General features: G+C 44.2%; 1 long non-coding RNA gene across 2 annotated transcripts; it reads left to right on the top strand.

Moving 5' to 3' along the window:
• Positions 1-1,082: 1,082 nt before the first annotated feature.
• Positions 1,083-7,116, top strand: LOC132029153 (uncharacterized). Of its 2 annotated transcripts, none has more exons than XR_009407730.1 (3): positions 1,083-1,176; positions 1,477-1,596; positions 6,760-7,116. It is a non-coding gene; the product is annotated as an uncharacterized LOC132029153 (long non-coding RNA). The 2 variants fall into 2 exon arrangements; XR_009407729.1 differs by lacking the exon at positions 6,760-7,116 and adding an exon at positions 2,202-2,341.
• The last annotated feature ends 857 nt before the right edge of the window (positions 7,117-7,973 follow it).

The following is a 7,973-nucleotide window of genomic DNA, read 5'->3' as shown; positions in this document are numbered from 1 at the left end:
ATTTCTCCTCAAAAAAATTCCATTCATCAAAATAAAATATTCAATAAAGATGCTTGAGAAATTAATTTATTCATATGGAGAAATATAAAGATTTCTTCTTCATATGATACACTAAAATAAATACCAGGTATAAAGAGGCTCTATATGCAAGTAATACTTTAAAACTTATGGAAGAAAATGTGAGAGAATATCTTTATGGTCTTGAGAAGCTAGAATTTCCTGTAGGAGAAAGGACCATTAGAAAGTGAAGTGACAAGCCATGAACGAGGAGGGAATATTTGCAGCCTGGATAACTGACCAAGGGTTATTAATTAAGAATATATGACAAACTCCCTCATCTCAGTAAGAAGAAAGACAACCCAATAGAAAAATGGGCCAAGGCAATGAACAGACAATTCACTGAAAAGGAAATCTGAAAAGTAATCAGGAACATGCAAATCGAAACAATGACATGCCCTTTTGCATCTGTCAGATTGACAAAAAATCCAAGTTTTAGCACAGCTGATGTTTCACAGGATGCGGAAATGTGGGCCCAGTAAAACATTGCTGATGGGATATAAAATCGCTTTAGAGAGCAACTTCACATTACCCACACAGCTGAACACAGGCGTACAAAACAGTTCCACTCTCAACATCCAACCTAGAGAAACTCTCAAACAAGCAAAGAGGAAATAAGTAAATATACAAGGATGTTTACTGCAACACTTCAAATAAAAACAAAAATATGGAAACAACTGTCTATCAGTAGTGGGTTAAAAAAGAGCATAAAAAGATTACTAAAATGGCACGTGCACACACACATGTGTATATAAGCTAAAAAAAATGTGGAGTGAAAAGAACAAGTTACAAGACGTTTCAGGCACATGAAACTCACACGTGCCAACTCCAGGACACTGATGACTTCTAGGAAGGGTGGGTGACAAAAGGAAAGGGATGGGAGAGGGATGGCTTTTGGTAGGTTTACAGTGACTTGTTTGTGAACAGTGAAAGAGGGATTGCAAGCAAAAATGGCAAAATGTTGACATCTGTTAAATCCAGGTGATAAGTGCATGAGTGTTTATAAGTATTTTTCACACTGTAGATATACAAGACATTTCATATTTGAAAGAAAGAAAAAGACCACAGCCTCATACTCGTGCTACTCTCAGAACTGAAGAAGTATGTTCGCACAGCTTGGTGAGTTGGACGCCCCTCCCCCCTCCCCCACGCACACGCCTGGAAGAACTGTACCAGAAGGCACAAGGCTATCTTTCAGTCCAGAGCTACACAGCATTCTCTATGGACACTTCCTGTACGAGGAGTAGGGCTCCTGGTGACAGGAAGAAGGCAGATGTTGAAGTAATTCTGGGTCTTGGCAAAAGGCAAGGAGGGAAAACTGGAGAGAGGGGGCTGGATCAAATACGGAAGGAACCCTGCTCTGAAGATATCTGCGTAAACAAAGCCGAGCTCGACCGTGCATCTGCTTTCTCCCCACAGTCCCTCCAGATGACAGCAGTGACATGGACACGGAACTCCAAGGGCGAGGACAGCTCATGAGAGAGGTGGCCACAAGTTTGACTGTATTTGACTGAGCAACCTGGATGGAGCTGACACAAGGTTTGGTAGGGATAGGGTAGGGTGGGGATCAAGCTGAAGAACTCTGGGGAGACTTAAAGTAAAGGAGGCCATGTTTTGGGGTGGAAATGTAAAGAAGAGGATTCACTGAAAGTCCTAAGCGAGTAGTTAGATCCCCACATCTCCCCAACCTCCCACAGCCAGCTAACATCCCTTTTCTGAACTTTGAAGGATGCAGGTGGGAGGAAGGAGGCATGTGCAGGGGTGTGATGGGTGGGGCGGGTAGTACCCGGGGGAAATTGACAGAGCTTCTGCATTCTGAGGTAACAGACCCAGTGGGGGGCAGTTTGGGGTGCTACACTGAAAACGGGGAGCAGTTAAAGAAAAATTAATATTTTGATGAAGCAGACTGCCACCTTCTCCCACCCCCACCCCCTCCCCCACCTCAGCCTCCCCTTTTCCCCTCACACTCCCAAAACACTGCGCATGCAGGCTCAGAATCCCAGATGGGAAAATGTATCTGTTTTCCCTCTAGAGAGCTAATTTGCCTAAGAGATTTTTGACACTTTGGGATTTTGACATTAGAGATTTCTGACATTTGATGGTCTCCCAGCAAAGTAACTGGGTTTGATTCTGACACATGATAGCGGCTGCAGCAAGGCGAAGCATGGGCTCTCAGAGCGAGAACGAAGCCGGGAGACGAGGCCCTTGTTTTAGAGAGTCATGAACCCCGTGGGAGGGAAGGCGCCTGCGCAGTGAGAGGACGTCAGACTCCACACTACTCTATATGATGTAGGTGTCTTTTCCTTGAAGATAGAAATTCTATAAGGTATAGTAAAAAGGTACAAAGTCAGACTCCGTGGAAGGGAATTTCTAAGGAAAGTCAATTTTATTATTTTTGGGTACAAATGATTTTGGAAGTTAAACTAGGCTATCAGAGTATGGTCTGGCCAGGGCTCTGGGGGGACCCACTTTAATGAATTAGATAAAGTTGATTCATATCTCATATACTAAATGATTGTCAATTGCTGCTTCTAAGGTAATTGAGAATGCTTGAGAGTAATTTAAGTGACACTTTACACTATTAATTAGCTCTACCTAACTTTTTTATTTCATTGACAGAGCAGAGGCCTGGCTTGAATTACTTCAGCAATCCAAGCTAATGAGGTTTTCTGGGTAGGGAAATGTTTCTGGATCTAGTAGAGCCTGACAAGAATCTGATTTGGGTTTAGGAAGCTCTTGACCTTGGATGGAACCAGTTTTGTGTTTCTTTATGGCAGCCCAGCCCTACATGTACCTTGTTTAACACGCACTAAATGCTTCCATCAGAAACCTCCTTCTTATGAAGCACAACACACATCCTTGCAACAAACATGTTTTAGGGCTGATTAGATTAATTAATGTGAAACCCAGAGCTCTGGGCGGTTAGTGGCTTCTAGAAACATTTGCTTTTGATTCAACATCTTTGTCAAAACAGAGAGGGACAAGGTGGCCTCATTTGCTCTCTAAGGAAGCTTGCTGTAACTTCTCTCCTGTCAGAAACCTATGGAGTGCCTTTTTATAAAGACATACTGTATCTTCTTCCAGAATGGCTCTTGTCTTCACGGGGCAGATCATCTAAGCAGGACATCCCATATAACGCAGGCTGGGGTTGGAGTGCATGGTTAAGGAGTGGCTCAGATTCCACCTCATGGTTTTTCCTTCTTTTCCCCCAAATTCCTTTTTTTTTTTTTTTTTTTTAATTTAAATCTGCCCCTTCCCTAGTTCCCAGCTGCAGAGGAGAAGAGACTCTGACCTTACCTCTGTGGGCATCAGGCAGAGCTCCTTATGCATCTTGTCATGTGTTCCTGGACTGCTCAACTCCAAAACAGTGACATCTGGAGTGCCCATAGTAGGCAGAGAAAAGATGTCCTTACTCATCTTGACGATGCTGCTTTTCTGTCATGTGGGCAACTCCTGGGCCCCAGCTGCCCAGAATAAGAGAGGAGCTCCAGTCTGTAGTGTCAAGGCCTAGGTAGAAGTCTCAGGGTGCCCTCACTTCTCACCTGTCTCCTTGATGGAAATGGAACACCTTGGTTCTGAAAGTCCTTCCGGCTCTTTAGTGGGCTAAGTCATTTCAACCATGAGTAAAAAGGCCTGGTTGCGATGAGGCTGACATTCTTTTAAATAATGGCAGGTACGTTTGTCCTTGGCAAAACTTAGAAAGTTTCCTCGGAATCCAACCTGAAAGCTAGTCATTAGCACAGTCAGTTAAAGAAAAACTTAATAAGCACCTAGCATGTGCCAAGCACTGCAGTAGCTGGGGACACAGACATAACCAGTCTCTGCTTATCTGGACCATTTGGCCTAGGGAGGCACTGAGGTAAGGAAGAAACAACTGGGTCTAACACAACTTTATTATTTTCATTGCTCTCAAAATTTGAGAACAAAGTTTCTTTATTTTAATTCTCTTGCAATAAAGTAAACTTATATATTAATATGTGCATAATTATTACTAATCTAAGCATACTTGAATTGTACACTTCAGAATTAAATTATGAAGCACAGTCTTATTAATGCAAAAAGAAAATGGATGGGCATGCTGACGGATTTAGTTACCTTTTATAAACGCTGAATTGGCTTCTTGAATTAAAATAATCATATGTGTCTCTTGAAAAGATATTTACACTGACAGGTTATAAATGCTAACTAAATTCCTTTCAGACCAAGGAGCTAGGTCCCTTAGAGTTGGAGGCATTTAATAAGGAAAGGTGAAGTTTAAGATTAATTAATCTTTTTAAGTTTTTTTTTTTTTTTTTTTTTTTACAATCTTTATAGTGTTTTAGTTAAGTGCTCCAGAGAAGAGCCAAAGTCGTCTTCTGGCAGGGAGCATCTTTTTATGTTTCCAAATCTGTTATTCAGAAGCAGTGCTTTTGGTAAATTTGGATGTTGTGTCTTCCTGAGAGTACTTAACACCGTCTTGTGCACAGTTTGATTTTGATTTTCAAGGTTCTGAGTGTATTCATGTCGTTTGGATCTGAGACACTTTTGGACCACATTTCTTTTCTAAAGACTTCTTTCCATGAAAACCTTCTGCTGAATGTCCCACATCCTCTTCCTTTTAAGCATGTCCTTTAAGTTGACCTTTCTGATTTGAAATTCTAGTGTTTAAAATTCTTTTGTTCACCCCATCAGCATCCTCTGGGCAAGGGTGCTGGAGAAGCAGGTCATGGCTGCCAGTGTGTATAGCACATACAGGGGAAGCAGGAAAGCAGAGAGGAGAGAGCAGAGGCTTTTCCAGGGGACGGGTGAACCTCTGCACAGTAGCTGAGTGGCTCTCTTGGTTCCTCAGCAATAACGTGGAAATAATACTACCTGTCACGTGGAGGGGCTGAGAAGGTTGCACAAGACTGTATGTGTAAAGTGTCTGGCAGGATGCTCGCTGCTCAGAGGAACCAAGTAAAAGAGAGGTAATAGTTAAATCCGAGTGGTCTTTGATTTTGTCATTTTGACCCAATATTTCGGTTAAATATCTATATTCGCACCCTGTTAAAACATTTGGTAGGTTGCATCAGTATCTGAATCCACTCAGAAATTAACTATGCAAAACGTATATTGATAAGCATATGTTAATGACCCTTATTTACTGCTTGATTAATTCTGTTATAAAGACAATTTTTAACTCGGATGAAAATGAAAGCCCACCTCTGTCCATGCTCACAAAGTAGGGCAGAATGCATCTGCTTGAAGCATTACTGGAGCTGAGTTCCTGCAAATGCATGGGCACTGCAGAACGGACTTTATACTTTAAAGGGACTAATAAAAAGACCAAAATGTTTTGCAAATGAAGTGATGCGATTTAAAAAGAACAGCCACTATTTGTCTCGGTTTTCAGACCTCCTCTTTGAAAGGGCTGTGCCCAGATTGGATGGCCCAGACTTGAAAGTTCCCTGAACCAGGAGAACCATGTGTGAAACCCATCAAGGGAGTAAGCCTTCCCAAAAACCCAACTTCATTGTTTTTCTTGGAGGTGGAGAGAGCTGCTGTTCGGAAAATTTTTCAAGGTTTCTGTGAGTTGTTATGAATTGAAGGTCGTTCTCTGGACTGGTTTCGTAGGAGACACTGGAGTCCGCCCGCCAGTCAACGTGGAAGCAGATGTGTGCTGGCAATCCCAAAGTGGAAGGAAGAAAATTTGGGAGAGAAACTCACTTGGCTTGCCTGGTCAGGTTTCACTTTGCATCTCTCCAGTCCGTCTTTCACCCGATATCCACTAGAGGGCGCCGAACTACCAGCGGTGCCGGCACTCAGAGTGAGGGTCTTTGCTGATTCTGGTCCCAGGAGACTGTTGGGGCCTGGGGAGGAGACTCCAGAGGATTCTGAACCCAGTCTGGGGTTTAGGGCTCCCTTAAGAGGTGACCTTCAACTCCTTGGAGAGGTGGGGACTGTGAGGGCCCTCCATTTCAGGACTGGGGTTTCAGAAACCCCAATGAGGGTTTTTTGATTTTTGATCTTCTCTGTCTCTTTGTTTCCAAAGGGCACCACAGGGATGAATTGTGGTGGATTCCAGGGCTTTGGGCACTATATTTCCTGAACCCCGATTGCCAGACCCCTCCAAACACACATGTCCTTCTGGGAGCACTAGACTGGAATATTTGAAACCAGAACTCCAGAAAATCCAGAACAGATGTTTTCCCTGAGAAAGGCAGGCTCTGGGTGGCAGAACCCTGGGCCTCCCTGCCCCCGGCCAGTGTTGCTCCTGCCTTGGCACTCTTATGACTGAGGGCGATTATTACTGACTTCAAATTCTCAGGAACAGGTCCGTGGTTCATGGTGCTGTAAGTGGGCTCCCTCTCGTTGTGCTTTGCAAGCAGGAGGATATGAGGAATGTCTCCCAGTCCTGCCTTGCCGGCCGCATTCTTTGTTTCTGCTGGCTCTGAGTTTGAGGACGTAATTTTGAGCGACCTGCCCTTGTGTCAATTACTTCTGCCACTTGGCAACATTTACTGAGAAGAACCAGGAGCCACATTTCCACTGTTTTCTGTGTCTTACAATGTACTTTTGCATGTATTATGCCTTTAGATACTTCCACAACCATAAGGCATAACTCTTACCCTTCCCACCTCATGGATGAGAAGAACAAGGCCTGGAACGAGTAAGTGCGGGCCCCAGGATTTGAACTCACATAATCTGATTCAACAGGGAGTGCTTGTATTTTTTTTTTTCCAGGTATTGGCTGCAGAAAGAATTTATTTGGGTTTGACTCCAGGGAAAACCTTCTGACTCCTTGAGTTTCACATGGGTGTGTGTTACCAGGAGATTATGACATCCCCTCCAGACACTCTTCAGAAAATGGCAGCATGTATTTTTCCTGGACTGGTTGAAGGGCATCCTTCCTTCAGGCAGGAGAATGAACCGGATGAGCCCTGGAGGTGGCTTCTAACCATTCCATTCGGTAGAACAAAGCCCCTAGAAATGGATGAATCGGTCCCTTTTGCCACAAGAACATTTGTAGATAATTGTATGAAAACAGGCTATTTCCAGGCTAATTAATAACTATCGTGGAGTCTTTTAGGAGGCGCTCATCTCGGTAATAGATTAAAAAATTCTATTCTGCTTAAAACCTCATTGTTCGGAGCTCAGCCGCTGTCCCGCGTGAAGAATGCAGTTCTCCCGGTGGCCACAGGGTGGCGGAGTGATCTTAAGCTTCGTTCTCGCCTTTCCGTCTCAGGACAGGAAGCAAAGCTCCAGTCAAAATGAGCAAAATGGAGCAACTAGGCGCTGTGTTCAGAGAGACACGGACTTCATGTTTATAACCTATTTTTTTTTTTTTTTAGATTTTATTTATTTATTTGACAGACAGATCACAGGTAGGCAGAGAGGCAGGCAAAGAGAGAGGGGGGAAGCCGACTCCCCGCTGAGCAGAGAGCACAATGCTGGCCTCCAGGCCAAGATCCTGGGATCATGACCTGAGCCGAAGGCCGAGGCTTTAACCCACTGAGCTACCCAGGCGCCCCTGTTTATAACCTCTTAAAAAAGGAGTGGGAAGAGCTTTGTTTCCAGAATGTCAGTGGTGGGAAGTAGTGAGGAGAGGGGATGCTGGCTTCTGAGGTCCTAGGAGAGGCTTTCAGCGTGGAGGGGCCAAAGGAAGGCACTCCGTGGCCCTGTCACCTGGCAGAGGCTGAGTGGGCTCGATCCTGCCCAGCCCACTTTGGGCATCCCCAAACTATGGCCTTCCCTTTCTCTGACCTTTCCTTCGTAGGGCTCTGCTTTCAGAGATCTTTTGTCCCCAGTCTTTGCTCATTCTTTCTTAAAGGGATGGTTTAAGTGACATCTAAAATGGGGCGGGGGGGTGGTGTTGAGGCACAGTCCAACAGGCTAACAGTCCATTTCTGAACCTCAAATGTAGACCTATGTATCTGACACAAGTGGCTATATTTTGG

Source organism: Mustela nigripes, chromosome 13 (assembly GCF_022355385.1).
Source record: "Mustela nigripes isolate SB6536 chromosome 13, MUSNIG.SB6536, whole genome shotgun sequence".
NCBI classification, from domain to species: Eukaryota; Metazoa; Chordata; class Mammalia; order Carnivora; family Mustelidae; genus Mustela; species Mustela nigripes.
The sequence above is the reverse complement of the archived record's forward strand: the minus strand, read 5'-3'. Positions and strand labels throughout refer to the sequence as shown.